Source organism: Carassius gibelio, chromosome B3 (assembly GCF_023724105.1).
Source record: "Carassius gibelio isolate Cgi1373 ecotype wild population from Czech Republic chromosome B3, carGib1.2-hapl.c, whole genome shotgun sequence".
NCBI lineage: Eukaryota > Metazoa > Chordata > Actinopteri > Cypriniformes > Cyprinidae > Carassius > Carassius gibelio.
In genome coordinates, this window is record NC_068398.1 from 3,701,951 (window position 1) to 3,718,896 (window position 16,946).

Below are 16,946 nucleotides of genomic sequence, written 5' to 3' on the forward strand. Positions count from 1 at the left end.
ACTAGGCAACTGTTGCCTCGATCGACTTGAAAATTGGTATGCAATGTCTCGGTCTGAAGGGGCACAAGTACATATGAGGACATTTGCATATCTAAAAAAAACATGGCCGCCATTGGCCAAACAATTTTAAGCACCTATTTGAAAGGGTTAACGGATGTTGATCGGAACGAAACTCACTGGGTACGTTCGACTCATGAACCTTAAGGTCTGTAAGAATTTTGAAAGAAATCGGCCACTAGTTGGCGCTAACGAGTTTTATGGCTCTGTAATCACGTGGTGTTTCACATATCAACACAGTATGCATATCATTTGATAGATCTCCTCATAATGCACAACTTTGCCTCAAGAACCATTGCTGTCAATCAAATCATTCAATTGTTATTCACAAATATGTTAAAAACCTACTTTTGCGAACTAGTCCTAGGTTTTTTGTCCGATCGGAACCAAACCACTGCAGTAATATTCTGTGGACTCTCTAGATCAATAATTATTAAAAAAATGTTGAATTTTGTCCTTTGGTCAGCTGTAAGGGGGTAATTTAGAAAAAGGGGTGTGGCCAAACATACCCCAAAGCCTATAAAACCTTAACGAAAACTCAAAACTTTATGAAACTCGGTGAAATCATCTAACTTGTGACTCTTAACAAGCATGCAAAGTTTCATGGAGATCAGACCATAGGTGGCGCTATAACAGTAGAAAAGGTCTCAAAACACAAGATTTATATGGTAAATGGCCTCAAATTGTTTGTAAATGCTCATATATTCACTCAAAAACACTAAATCTTCATATCATTTGATAAATATCCTCATTCTGAACAACTTTGCCTCTGGGACCAACGTTGTCAATAAAGCTGTTAATTAAACATTCAAGATTATTTTAAAAAGGTACTTTGGCAAACTAGTGATCGGGTATAAGATGAAAATCAATAAAACCACTGAAGTACAATTCTCTAGACTCTGAAGGTCAATAATTATCAAAAACATGTTGAACAATTGCATTTAGACAACTATAAACCAGTAATTTTATATTATGTTATTTGCATAGTGTACACAAAGGCCTATTAATACAAACAGAAATCCCACAAATGATCAAAACTGTGTAAAATAATGCATGATTTCATTCTAAACAAGCATGCAAAATTTAAGAGAGATTGGGCAAAAATAAAAAAAATAACAACACTATAACAGTTATGTTTAGAAACACAGTGTTGTTTCAGTAAATGCAATTTATAACCACTAGATGGCAGCGGAAGACCACTAATGGGCTCATTCAGTTAAAATGAACAGTACTGTAGAAAGGATTCATGAATTCATGCCAAAACATTAATAAATTAACTGTTATAACATGTTACATCTTATTGAATCAATGTTTTCCATTTTGTTCATACAGACACATCAATTTTTACAATTTTGCCACATTGTGATTACAGTGAAACCTGAATGACATCTAAACTCTTAAAAACTAGTTTAATCATTTAATTTCAGTGTGTGTGTGTCTGTCTTTTGGATGTATTTAAATGTCATCCATACATCCTGGTTGGCCGAGACCACCCCAGAGGCACAAAGACCTATTAATACAAACAGAAATCCCACAAATTATCAAAACTGTGTAAAGTAATGCATAATTTCATTCTAAACAAGCATGCAACATTTAAGAGAGATAGGGCAAAAAAACCCAACAACAACACTTTAACAGTTATGTTTAAAAACACAGTGTTGTTTGAGTAAATGCAATTTATAACCACTAGATGGCAGCGGAAGACCACTAATGGGCTCTTTCAGCTAGTACTGTTTTTATGAATTCATGCCAAAACATTAATAAATTAACTGTTATAACATTTTGTATCTCATTGAATTGATGTTTTCCATTTTGTTCATACAGATGTATCAGTTTTAACAATTTTGCCACATTATGATTACAGTTTAATCTGAAAATGACATCTAAACTCTAAAAAAAGAGAAGACTTGCAATAAGCTTATTGTCACCTATCACTTTTTATCAAATACCTATATCTGCCACAAAATGTTTGTGCATGTATATGTGTATCTTTGTGTGTCTTGTGTGTGTGTGTGTGTGTGTGTGTGTGTGTGTGTGTGTGTGTGTGTGTGTGTGTGTGTGTGCATATGCTTATAGAGTATACATATATTAGTCTAATCATTTACTTTCAGTGTGCGTGTCTGTCTGTTAGCCTGTTCTCCATTTTGGATGTGTTTAACTGTCATCCATACATCCAGGTTGGCTCTGACCACCTCAGAGGCCTTAATGTGCTTGAACCCCGGTAAAATGCTGCTTGCAGCTTTAATTATTATTATTATTCTTCCGCCTTAAAACTGAACGTGCAGCCCAAACCGTAAGGCCTAGAGAGCTGAAACTTGGTCAGATCGTAGTAGTCTTGCTCGCTACTCAGATACAAAGAACTGGCCCAATCGGCCTAACGGGGGCGCTACAGCGCAAAAACCAAAAAATTTGGACATTTTTGGCCGTAAATCGTATACAGTTAGCCGTAGACTCAAAAACATGGCATTGTTGCAATCCTTGGGTTAGCCCGAACAAAAGTGCACGGCGCCTTTTTGGGGTCTACGACGCACCGTTTTCTCGCAAAATCGAGCTATATCCGAAACCTACTTTTGCGAACTAGTCCTAGGATTTTCAACCAATCAGAACCAATCCACTTCATAAATATTCCCTGGACACTCAATATCAATAATTATCAAAAAAAAGTTGAAATTTCAATTCTTACGCGAAACAGTACACCAAAAAGCGTCTATGCTAACGTTAGCCAAATGCTATTTTGACTATAACTCTTGAACGGAATGAGATATCATCACCAAACTCGGTATACTTATGTATGAGCTCAATCTTTGGTCAAATCAAAAAAATTGCGCATCTCTGCCACTTGGGGGCGCAATAAGATAGAAAAAACACATAAATGGCTATAACTAGGCAACCGTTAACTCGATCGACTTGAAAATTGGTATGCAATGTCTTGGTCTGAAGGGGCACAAGTACCTATGAGGACATTTGCATATCTCAAAAAAACATGGCCGCCATTGGCCAAACAATTTTAAGCACCTATTTGAAAGGGTTAACGGATGTTGATCGGAACGAAACTCGCTGGGTACGTTCGACTCATGAACCTTAAGGTCTGTAAGAATTTTGAAAGAAATCGGTCACTAGTTGGCGCTAACGAGTTTTATGGCTCTGTAATCACGTGGTGTTTCACATATCAACACAATATGCATATCATTTGATAGATCTCCTCATAATGCACAACTTTGCCTCAAGAACCATTGCTGTCAATCAAATCGTTCAATTGTTATTCACAAATATGTTAAAAACCTACTTTTGCGAACTAGTCCTAGGTTTTTTGTCCGATCGGAACCAAACCACTGCAGTAATATTCTGTGGACTCTGTAGATCAATAATTATTAAAAAAATGTTGAATTTTGTCCTTTGGTTAGCTGTAAAGGGGTAATATAGAAAAAGGGGTGTGGCTAAACATACCCCAAAGCCTATAAAACCTAAACGAAAACTCAAAACTTTATGAAACTCAGTGAAATCATGTAACAGGTGACTCTTAACAAGCATGCACAGTTTCATGGAGATCAGACCATAGGTGGCGCTATAACAGTAGAAAAGGTCTCAAAACACAAGATTTATATGGTAAATGGCCTCAAATTGTTTGAAAATGCTCATATATTCACTCAAAAACACTAAATCTTCATATCATATGATAAATCTCCTCATTCTGAACAACTTTGCCTCTGGGACCAATGTTGTCAATAAAGCTGTTAATTAAATATTCAAGATTATTTAAAAAAGTTACTTTGGCATACTTGTGATACGGTTTAAGATGAAAATCAATAAAACCACTGAAGTACAATTCTCTAGACTCTGAAGGTCAATAATTATCAAAAACATGTTGAACAATTGCATTTGGGCAACTATAAACCAATAATTTTATAATATGTTATTTGCATAGTGTACACAAAGGCCTATTAATACAAACAGAAAGCCCACAAATGATCAAAACTGTGTAAAATAATGCATAATTTCATTCTAAACAAGCATGCAAAATTTAAGAGGGATTGCGCAAAAAAAAAAAAATAACACTATAACAGTGATGTTTAAAAACACAGTGTTGTTTGAGTAAATGCAATTTATAACCACTAGATGGCAGCTGAAGACCACTAATGGGCTCATTCAGCTAAGTTGAACAGTACTGTTGAAAGGATTCATGAATTCATCCCAAAACATTAAAAATTTAACTGTTATAACATTTTAAATCTCATTGAGTCAATGTTTTCCATTTTGTTCTTACAGATATATCAGTTTTTACTATTTTGCCACATTGTGATTACAGTTTAACCTGAAAATGACATCTAAACTCTTAAAAAGAGAAGACTTGCAATAAGTTTATTGTCACCTATCACTTATTTCAAATACCTATATCTGCAACAAAATGTTTGTGCATGTATATGTGTGTCTTTCTGTGTGTGTGTGTGTGCATATGCTTATAGAGTATACATATATTAGTCTAATCATTTACTTTCAGTGTGTGTGTCTGTCTGTTAACCTGTTCTCCATTTTGGATGTGTTTAAATGTCATCCATGCATCCAGGTTGGCTCAGACCACCTCAGAGGCCTTAATGTGCTTGAACCCCGGTAAATGCTGCTTGCAGCTTTAATTAGGGGTTCAAGCACGCAGTGCTGAAACCCTATTGTAATTGTTAGGATTTTTATTATTATTATTATTATTATTATTATTCTTCTGCCCTAGAACTGAACGTGCAGCCCAAACCGTAAGGCGTAGAGAGCTGAAATTTGGACAGATCGTAGAGCTCAATTTGGGGAGAACTTATCAAAGTCTCAGCCCAATCGGCCTAACGGGGGCGCTACAGCGCAAAAAACAAAAATTTTGGACATTTTTGGCCGTAAATCGTATACCGTTAGCCGTAGACTCAAAAACATGGCATTGTTGCAATCCTTGGGTTAGCCCGATCAAAAGTGCACGGCGCCTTTTTGGGGTCTACGACGCACCGTTTTCTCGCAAAATCGAGCTATATCCGAAACCTACTTTTGCGAACTAGTCCTAGGGTTTTCAACCAATCAGAACCAAACCACTTCATAAATATTCCCTGGACACTCAATATCAATAATTATTAAAAAAAAGTTGAAATTTCAATTCTTACGCGAAACAGTACGCCAAAAAGCGTCTATGCTAACGTTAGCCAAATACTATTTTGACTATAACTCTTGAACGGAATGAGATATCTTCACCAAACTCGGTACACATATGTATGAGCTCAATCTTTGGTCAAATCAAAAAAATTGCACCGAAGGTGCGTAGGCACCTATTGTAATCGTTGGCGTTATTATTATTCTTCTTCTTCCGCCGCAAGTCTATGGCAGCCCATAGAACCGATTGCGGGAAAGTTGTATAATTTGGCACACTGATAGAGGACAGTCCCAACATTAACTATAGCAAATTTGAAGTCTCTATCTCCTACTCTCTAGCGCCACCACTTGTCCAAACTTTCAATGTTTGTATGCTAATAACTTTTGAACCGTAAGCCAGAAAATGGAAATTCTTTTTTCCTCTGAATCCTTGGCTCATGCCAAGTCGAATGAACCCCAAAATTCAAAAATCGCAAGGTTTAGTTTTTTCGCTATTTTCAATTATTCGAAAAACCTACTTTTTCGAACTCGTCCTAGACGGTTAGTCCGATTGCCACGAAAATTGGCTCAGATCATCTTCAGACCATGCTGGCAAAAAGTTATGGAATTCAAGTTGATTCGTCCAACTGTTGTCGAATGACACGTAAACAAATTTGACGAAAAGCACGCAAACATGCACGTGAGGCTATATCCTGGCAACGGTTTGTCATATTGAGACCAAACTTGGCGTGTGTTATAACAAGCATGAACTGAGACTACCTGCAGTGTTTCGACACAGCGCCACCTAGTGGTCAGGAGATATGAAAAATGCATATTTTGGCTTATAACTACTGAATGGTTTGGCCAAAAATCACACAACTGGTCTCTTTAGATTCAGTGAGTCATGTCGAGTCAAATGATATCCAATTTTCCTGTGTCGGCCATTTTAGGCGTCGGCCATTTTGAATTATGATTTAAAATGCTGTATTTTTTGAACGCAGCATCGTATCGTTTCGCAAATAATTACAAAAATATTCGGCTCCATGCCCTGAAGGTACTCAAAAAGTTTGGTGGCAGCGCCACCTTGTGGCCAATAGTTATAATGAAATATCACATAAATGCTAATAACTTTTGAATAAATTAGTCTATTAAAATTAAAATGGTCTCGCTATATTCTGTGGGTCATGCCGAGAGTATTGATACCAATAATGTGAAAATTGGCCTTACTTCCTGTCCGCCATTTTGCTTAATGTTGAAAACCTACTTTTTCAAACTCCTCCTAGACCGTTAGCCCAATTTTCACCAAATTTGACGTGAATCATCTTCAGACCATGCTGGCAAAAAGTTATGGATTTTGTGTCGATATACGTAACGGTTCTCATTTAGCGCATCAACGAATTTGCTGGAAGGGTGCCAAAATGCATTTGAGGCTGTATCTCTGCAACACTTTGACATATTTGCACCAAACTTTGTATGTGTCATCGCCACCTCACACTGACCATGCCACATAAATTTGGTAACAGCGCCACCTATTGGTCAAGAGTAATAAACCATTCATTAACCATGAGTAATTACACTTTTTAAAATGCTAATAACTTTTTAATGCATTAGCCTATTTGAAGGAAACTGGGCTCAAAATATTCCCTGGCTTATGCCGATAACATAGATACCAAATATACCACGGTAAGCTGAACTTCCGGTCCGCCATTTTGATTTATGTTGAAAACATACTTTTTCGAACTCCTGATCAACCGTATGTCCGATTTTCACCAAATTCGAATCAAATGATCTTCAGGCTATACTGATTCAAAGTTATGGATTTTGAGTCGATAGACAAAACCGTTTTCGCATACCACATCGACGAATTTGAGGCACAATGAGAAAATGACACTTGAGGCTGTATCCCTGGAATGCTTTGGCATATTGACACCAAACTTTGTGTGTGTCATTGAAAAGTCACACAGAGTACACCAAATTGATTTTATAACAGTGTCACCTATTGGTCAAGCTTGATAAACCAAGTAATCATGCTACTAGAGGTGGTATTGGTGTTTTTTTTTTTTGCCATTTCAAATACAGTAATTCCAAAATTGCTGTTATTGCTCATTAATGTATTTGGTGTGATGCTTTATGCGATGCTTAGCTACTACATTTGCCGTTGGAGTGCTTGGCCCCGTAATTGCTGCTTGCAGCTATATTTATTATTAGGGGTTCAAGCACGCAGTGCTGAAACCCTATTGTAATTGTTAGGATTTTTATTATTATTATTATTATTCTTCTGCCCTAGAACTGAACGTGCAGCCCAAACCGTAAGGCCTAGAGACTTGAAACTTGGTCAGATGATAGAGCTCAATTTGGGGAGAACCTATCAAAGTCTCAGCCCAATTGGCCAATAGGGGGCGCTACAGTGATCAAAAATGCGTTTTTGCTAATAGCTCCTAAACCGCTTGTGATAGTGCCAAAAATTTTACATTTCTGGAATCCGTGGGTCATGCGAAATTAAAAACGGTCACTCTGATTTCGGGTCTAGGAGGCCTCGTTTTTTCGCAAATTTGACGTATGTCCAAAACCTACTTTTGCGAACTAGTCCTAGGTTTTTCACCCAATCTGAACCAAACCACTGCAGAAATGTTCTCTGTCCAGTGTATATCAATAATTATCAAAAAAAAGTAGAAATTTCGACTCACTGTCGTAATGGGATGCCAAAATGTTCGAAAGTCGAGGACCAATTTTACGCAACAGGCTATAACTCATGAATGAAATGAGATATCTTAACCAAACTCGGTATACATATGTATGAGCTCAATCTTTGGTCAAATAAAAAAAATTGCACACCTCTGCCACTTGGGGGCGCTATAAAAAGAAAAAACACATAAATGGCTATAACTAGGCAACCGTTGACTCGATCAACTTGAAAATTGGTATGCAGTGTCTTGGTCTGAAGGGGCACAAGTACCTATGAGGACATTTGCATATCTCAAAAAACATGGCTGCCATTGGCCAAACAAATTTAAGCACCTATTTGAAAGGGTTAACGGATGTTGATCGGAACAAAACTCGCTGGGTACGTTCGACTCATGAACCTTAAGATCTGTAACAATTTTGAAAGAAATCGGCCACTAGTTGGCGCTAACGAGTTTTATGGCTCTGTAATCACGTGGTGTTTCTCATATCAACACAATATGCATATCATTTGATAGAGCTCCTCATAATGCACAACTTTGCCTCAAGAACCACTGCTGTCAATCAAATCGTTCAATTGTTATTCAGAAATATGTTAAAAACCTACTTTTGCGAACTAGTCCTAGGTTTTTTGTCAGATCGGAACCAAACCACTGCAGTAATATTCTGTGGACTCTCTAGATCAATAATTATTAAAATAATGTTGAATTTTGTCCTTTGGTTAGCTGTAACAGGGTAATTTAGAAAAAGGGGTGTGGCCAAACATACCCCAAAGCCTATAAAACCTAAAGGAAAACTCAAAACTTTATGAAACTCAGGGAAATCATGTAAGAGGTGACTCTTAACAAGCATGCAAAGTTTCATGGAGATCAGACCATAGGTGGCGCTATAACAGTAGAAAAGGTCTCAAAACACAAGATTTATATGGTAAATGGCCTCAAATTGTTTGAAAATGCTCATATATTCACTCAAAAACACTAAATCTTCATATCATATGATAGATCTCCTCATTCTGAACAACTTTGCCTCTGGGACCAATGTTGTCAATAAAGCTGTTAATTAAATATTCAAGATTATTTAAAAAAGTTACTTTGGCATACTTGTGATACAGTTTAAGATGAAAATCAATAAAACCACTGAAGTACAATTCTCTAGACTCTGAAGGTCAATAATTATCAAAAACATGTTGAACAATTGCATTTGGGCAACTATAAACCAGTCATTTTATAATATGTTCTTTTCATAGTGCACACAAAGGCCTATTAATACAATCAGAAAGCCCACAAATTATCAAAACTGTGTAAAATAATGCATAATTTCATTCTAAACAAGCATGCAAAATTTAAGAGAGATTGGGCAAAAAAAAAAAAAAAAAAAAAAACACTATAACAGTTATGTTTAAAAACAGTGTTGCTTGAGTAAATGCAATTTATAACCTCTAGATGGCAGTGGAAGACCACTAATGGGCTCATTCAGTTAAGTTGAACAGTACTGTTGAAAGGATTCATGAATTCATCCCAAAACATTAAAAATGTAACTGTTATAACATTTTAAATCTCATTGAGTCAATGTTTTCCATTTTGTTCTTACAGATATATCAGTTTTTACTATTTTGCCACATTGTGATTACAGTTTAACCTGAAAATGACATCTAAACTCTTAAAAAGAGAAGACTTGCAATAAGTTTATTGTCACCTATCACTTATTTCAAATACCTATATCTGCAACAAAATGTTTGTGCATGTATATGTGTGTCTTTCTGTGTGTGTGTGTGTGTGTGCATATGCTTATAGAGTATACATATATTAGTCTAATCATTTACTTTCAGTGTGTGTGTCTGTCTGTTAACCTGTTCTCCATTTTGGATGTGTTTAAATGTCATCCATGCATCCAGGTTGGCTCAGACCACCTCAGAGGCCTTAATGTGCTTGAACCCCGGTAAATGCTGCTTGCAGCTTTAATTATTATTATTATTATTCTTCCGCCTTAAAACTGAACGTGCAGCCCAAACCGTAAGGCCTAGAGAGCTGAAACTTGGTCAGATCGTAGTAGTCTTGCTCGCTACTCAGATACAAAGAACCGGCCCAATCGGCCTAACGGGGGCGCTACAGCGCAAAAAACAAAAATTTTGGACATTTTTGGCCGTAAATCGTATACCGTTAGCCATAAACTCAAAAACATGGCATTGTTGCAATCCTTGGGTTAGCCCGAACAAAAGTGCACGGCGCCTTTTTGGGGTCTACGGCGCACCGTTTTCTCGCAAAATCGAGCTATATCCGAAACGTACTTTTGCGAACTAGTCCTAGGATTTTCAACCAATCAGAACCAAACCACTTCATAAATATTCCCTGGACACTCAATATCAATAATTATCAAAAAAAAGTTGAAATTTCAATTCTTACGCGAAACAGTACACCAAAAAGCGTCTATGCTAACGTTAGCCAAATGCTATTTTGACTATAACTCTTGAACGGAATGAGATATCTTCACCAAACTTGTTACACATATGTATGAGCTCAATCTTTGGTCAAATAAAAAAAATTGCGCATCTCTGCCACTTGGGGGCGCTATAAGATAGGAAAAACACATAAATTGCTATAACTAGGCAACCGTTGCCTCGATCGACTTGAAAATTGGTATGCAGTGTCTTGGTCTGAGGGGGCACAAGGACCTATGAGTACATTTGCATATCTCAAAAAAACATGGCCGCCATTGGCCAAACAATTTTAAGCACCTATTTGAAAGGGTTAACGGATGTTGATCGGAACGAAACTCACTGGGTACGTTCGACTCATGAACCTTAAGGTCTGTAAGAATTTTGAAAGAAATCGGCCACTAGTTGGCGCTAACGAGTTTTATGGCTCTGTAATCACGTGGTGTTTCACATATCAACACAATATGCATATCATTTGATAGATCTCCTCATAATGCACAACTTTGCCTCAAGAACCATTGCTGTCAATCAAATCGTTCAATTGTTATTCACAAATATGTTAAAAACCTACTTTTGCGAACTAGTCCTAGGTTTTTTGTCCGATCGGAACCAAACCACTGCAGTAATATTCTGTGGACTCTCTAGATCAATAATTATTAAAAAAATGTTGAATTTTGTCCTTTGGTTAGCTGTAAAGGGATAATTTAGGAAACGGGGTGTGGCCAAACATACCCCAAAGCCTATAAAACCTAAACGAAAACTCAAAACTTTATGAAACTCTGCGAAATCATTTAACAGGTGACTCTTAACAAGCATGCAAAGTTTCATGGAGATCAGACCTTAGGTGGCGCTATAACAGTAGAAAAGGTCTCAAAACACAAGATTTATATGGTAAATGGCCTCAAATTGTTTGTAAATGCTCATATATTCACTCAAAAACACTAAATCTTCATATCATTTGATAAATCTCCTCATTCTGAACAACTTTGCCTCTGGGACCAACGTTGTCAATAAAGCTGTTAATTAAATATTCAAGATTATTTTAAAAAGTTACTTTGGCATACTAGTGATAGGGTTTCAGATGAAAATCAATAAAACCACTGAAGTACAATTCTCTAGACTCTGAAGGTCAATAATTATCAAAAACATGTTGAACAATTGCATTTGGACAACTATAAACCAGTGATTTTATAATATGTTATTTGCATAGTGTACACAAGGGCCTATTAATACAAACAGAAAGCCCACAAATTGTCAAAACTGTGTAAAACAATGCATAATTTCATTCTAAACAAGCATGCAAAATTTAAGAGAGATTGGGCATAAAAAAAATAACACTATAACAGTTATGTTTAAAAACACAGTGTTCTTGGAGTAAATGCAATTTATAACCACTAGATGGCAGCGGAAGACCACTAATGGGCTCATTCAGTAAAGTTGAACAGTACTGTTGAAAGGATTCATGAATTCATGCCAAAACATTAAAAAATGAACTGTTATAACATTTTAAATCTCATTGAGTCAATGTTTTCCATTTTGTTCATACAGATATATCAGTTTTTAAAATTTTGCCACATTATGATTACAGTTTAACCTCAAAATGACATCTAAACTCTTAAAAAGAGAAGACTTGCAATAAGTTTATTATCACCTATCACTTATTTCAAATATCTATATCTGCAACAAAATGTTTGTGCATGTATATGTGTGTCTTTGTGTGTGTGTGTGTGTGTGTGTGTGTGTGTGTGCATATGCTTATAGAGTATTAATATATTAGTCTAATTATTTACTTTCAGTGTGTGTGTCTGTCTGTTAGCCTGTTCTCCATTTTGGATGTGTTTAACTGTCATCCATGCATCCAGGTTGGCTCTGACCACCTCAGAGGCCTTAATGTGCTTGAACCCCGGTAAAATGCTGCTTGCAGCTTTAATTATTAGGGGTTCAAGCACGCAGTGCTGAAACCCTCTTGTAATTGTTAGGATTTTTATTAGGGGTTCAAGCACGCAGTGCTGAAACCCTATTGTATTTGTTAGGATTTTTATTATTATTATTATTATTAGGGGTTCAAGCACGCAGTGCTGAAACCCTATTGTATTTGTTAGGATTTTTAGGGGTTCAAGCACGCAGTGCTGAAACCCTATTGTAATTGTTAGGATTTTTATTATTATTATTATTATTATTATTATTCTTCCGCCCTAGAACTGAACGTGCAGCCCAAACCGTAAGGCCTAGAGAGCTGAAATTTGGACAGATCGTAGAGCTCATTTTGGGGAGAACTTATCAAAGTCTCAGCCCAATCGGCCAAACGGGGGCGCTATAGCGCAAAAAACAAAAATTTTGGACGTTTTTGGCCGTGAATCGTAAACCGTTAGCCATAAACTCAAAAACATGGCATCCTAGCAATCCTTGGGTTAGCCCGAACAAAAGTGCATGGCGCCTTTTTGGGGTCTACGACGCACCGTTTTCTCGCAAAATCGAGCTATATCCGAAACCTACTTTTGCGAACTAGTCCTAGGATTTTCAACCAATCAGAACCAAACCACTTCAGAAATATTCCCTGGACACTCAATATCAATAATTATCAAAAAAAAGTTGAAATTTCAATTTTTACGCGAAACAGTACGCCAAAAAGCGTCTATAGTAACGTTGGCCAAATGCTATTTTAACTATAACTCTTGAACGGAATGAGATAACTTCACCAAACTTGGTACACATATGTACGAGCTCAATTTTGGGTAAAATAAAAAAAATTGCGCATCTCTGCCACTTGGGGGCGCAATAAGATAGAAAAAACACATAAATGGCTATAACTAGGCAACCGTTGGCTCGATCGACTTGAAAATTGGTATGCAGTGTCTTGGTCTGAAGGGGCACAAGTACCTATGAGGACATTTGCATATGTCAAAAAACATGGCCGCTATTGGCCAAACAATTTTAAGCACCTATTTGAAAGGGTTAACGGATGTTGATCGGAACGAAACTCGCTGGGTACGTTCGACTCATGAACCTTAAGGTCTGTAAGAATTTTGAAAGAAATCGGCCACTAGTTGGCGCTAACAAGTTTTATGGCTCTGTAATCACGTGGTGTTTCACATATCAACACAATATGCATATCATTTGATAGATCTCCTCATAATGCACAACTTTGCCTCAAGAACCATTGCTGTCAATCAAATCGTTCAATTGTTATTCACAAATATGTTAAAAACCTACTTTTGCGAACTAGTCCTAGGTTTTTTGTCCGATCGGAACCAAACCACTGCAGTAATATTCTGTGGACTCTCTAGATCAATAATTATTAAAAAAATGTTGAATTTTGTCCTTTGGTTAGCTGTAACGGGGAAATTTAAGAAAAGGGGTGTGGCCAAATATACCCCAAAGCCTATAAAACCTAAAGGAAAACTCAAAACTTTATGAAACTCAGTGAAATCATGTCACAGGTGACTCTTAACAAGCATGCAAAGTTTCATGGAGATCAGACCATAGGTGGCGCTATAACAGTAGAAAAGGTCTCAAAACACAAGATTTATATGGTAAATGGCCTCAAATTGTTTGAAAATGCTCATATATTCACTCAAAAACACTAGATCTTCATATCATATGATAGATCACCTCATTCTGAACAACTTTGCCTCTGGGACCAATGTTGTCAATAAAGCTGTTAATTAAATATTCAAGATTATTTTAAAAAGTTACTTTTGGCAAACTAGTTATAAGGTATAAGCTGAAAATCAATAAAACCACTGAAGTACAATTCTCTAGAGTCTGAAGGTCAATAATTATCATAAACATGTTGAACAAGTGCATTTGGGCCACTATAAACCAGTAATTTTGTAATATGTTCTTTTCATAGTGTACACAAGGGCCTATTAATACAAACAGAAAGGCCACAAATTATCAAAACTGTGTAAAATAATGCATAATTTCATTTTAAACAAGCATGCAAAATTTAAGAGAGATTGGGCAAAAAAAAAAAACACACTATAACAGTTATGTTTTAAAACACAGTGTTGCTTGAGTAAATGCAATTTATAACCACTAGATGGCAGCGGAAGACCACTAATGGCTCATTCAGCAAAGTTGAACAGTACTGTTGAAAGGATTCATGAATTCATGCCAAAACATTAAAAAATGAACTGTTATAACATTTTAAATCTCATTGAGTCAATGTTTTCCATTTTGTTCATACAGATATATCAGTTTTTACAATTTTGCCACATTATGATTACAGTTTAACCTGAAAATGACATCTAAACTCTTAAAAAGAGAAGACTTGCAATCAGTTTACTGTCACCTATCACTTATTTCAAATACCTATATCTGCAACAAAATGTGTGTGCATGTAAATGTGTGTCTTTGTCTTTGTGTGTGTGTGTGTGTGTGTGTGTGTGTGTGCACATGCTTATAGAGAATTAATATATTAGTCTAATCATTTACTTTCAGTGTGTGTGTCTGTCTGTTAGCCTGTTCTCCATTTTGGATGTGTTTAAATGTCATCCAAATATCCAGGTTGGCTCTGACCACCTCAGAGGCCTTAATGTGCTTGAACCCCGGTAAAATGCTGCTTGCAGCTTTAATTATTATTATTATTCTTCCGCCCTAGAACTGAACGTGCAGCCCAAACCATAAGGCCTAAAGACTTGAAACTTGGTCAGATGATAGAGCTCAATTTGGGGAGAACCTATCAAAGTCTCAGCCCAATTGGCCAATAGGGGGCGCTACAGTGATCGAAAATGCGTTTTTGCTAATAGCTCCTAAACCGCTTGTGATAGAGCCAAAAATTTTACATTTCTGGAATCCGTGGGTCATGCGAAATGAAAAACGGTCACTCTGATTTTGGGTCTAGGAGGCCTCGTTTTTTCGCAAATTTGACGTATGTCCAAAACCTACTTTTGCGAACTAGTCCTAGGTTTTTTGCCCAATCTAAACCAAACCACTGCAGAAATGTTCTCTGTCCAGTGATTATCAATAATTATCAAAAAAAAGTAGAAATTTCGACTCACTGTCGTAATGGGATGCCAAAATGTTCAAAAGTCGAGGACCAATTTTACGCAACAGGCTATAACTCATGAATGAAATGAGATATCTTAACCAAACTCACTGAACATTTGTATGAGCTCAATCTTTGGTCAAATAAAAAAAATTGCACACTTCTGCCACTTGGGGGCGCTATAAAAAGAAAAAACACATAAATGGCTATAACTTGGCATCCGTTGACTCGATCGACTTGAAAATTGGTATGCAGTGTCTTTGTCTGAAGGGGCACAAGTACCTATGAGGACATTTGCATATCTCAAAAAACATGGCCGCCATTGGCCAAACAAATTTAAGCACCTGTTTGAAAGAGTTAACGGATGTTGATCGGATCGAAACTCGCTGGGTACGTTCGACTCATGAACCTTAAGGTCTGTAAGAATTTTGAAAGAAATCGGCCACTAGTTGGCGCTAACGAGTTTTATGGCTCTGTAATCACGTGGTGTTTCACATATCAACACAATATGCATATCACTTGATAGATCTCCTCATACTGCACAACTTTGCCTCAAGAACAATTGCTGTCAATCAAATCGTTCAATTGCTATTCACAAATATGTTAAAAAGCTACTTTTGCGAACTAGTCCTAGGTTTTTTGCCTGATCGGAACCAAACGACTGCAGTAATATTCTGTGGACTCTCTAGATCAATAATTATCAAAAAAATGTTGAATTTTGTCCTTTGGTTAGCGTTAAATGGGTAATTTAGAAAAGGGGTGTGGCCAAACATACCCCAAAGCCTATAAAACCTAAACGAAAACTCAAAACTTTATGAAACTCAGTAAAAACATGTAACACGTGACTCTTAACAAGCATGCAAAGTTTCATGGAGATCGGATCATAGGTGGCACTATAACAGTTGAAAAAGCCTCAAAAACACACATTTTCAATAGAAAATGATCACAATTTGTAGGACATGTTCATACATTCACACAAACACTAGATCTTCATATCATATGATAGATCTCCTCTTTGTGAACAACTTTGCCTCAAGGAGCGAAGATGTCAATCAAATCGTTCAATTGTTATTCACAAATATGTTAAAAACTTACTTTTGCGAACTAGTCCCAGATTTTTTACCCGATCGAAACCAAACCACTGCAGTAATTTTCTCTGGACTCTCGAGATCAATAATTATCAAAAAAATGTTGAATTTTGTCCTTTGGTTAGCTTTAACTGGCTAAATTTGAAAAGGGGCGTGACCAAAATACCCAAAAGCATATAAAACCTAAACGAAAACTCAAAACTTTATGAAACTTGGTGAAAACATGTAACAGGTGACTCTTAACAAGCATGCAAATTTTCATGGAGATCGGACCACAGGTGGCGCTATGACAGTAGAAAAGGTCTCAAAACATAAGATTGATATGGTAAATGGCCTCAAATTGTCTGAAAATGCTCATATATTCACATAAACACTAGATCTTCATATCATATGATAGATCTCCTCATTCTGAACAACTTTTGGGACCAATGTTGTCAATAAAGCTGTTAATTAAATATTGAAGATTATTTAAAAAAGTTACTTTGGCAAAGTAGTCCAAGGCTTTAAGCTGAAAATCAATAAAACCACTGAAGTACAATTCTCTAGACTCTGAAGGTCAATAATAATCAAAAACATGTTGAAAAATTGCATTTGG

At 36.5% G+C, this 16,946-nt stretch overlaps 2 long non-coding RNA genes across 2 annotated transcripts in view; one reads left to right on the plus strand and one right to left on the minus strand.

Annotated features, from left to right (window-relative positions):
- Nucleotides 1–16,946, plus strand: part of LOC127952258 (uncharacterized) — a 130,748-nt gene that overhangs the window by 88,261 nt on the left and 25,541 nt on the right. The window lies entirely within an intron of this gene.
- Nucleotides 1,416–4,765, minus strand: LOC127952262 (uncharacterized). The gene is made up of 2 exons (XR_008152890.1): nucleotides 4,637–4,765; nucleotides 1,416–2,249 (listed from the first exon to the last, which is right to left on the minus strand). It is a non-coding gene; the product is annotated as an uncharacterized LOC127952262 (long non-coding RNA).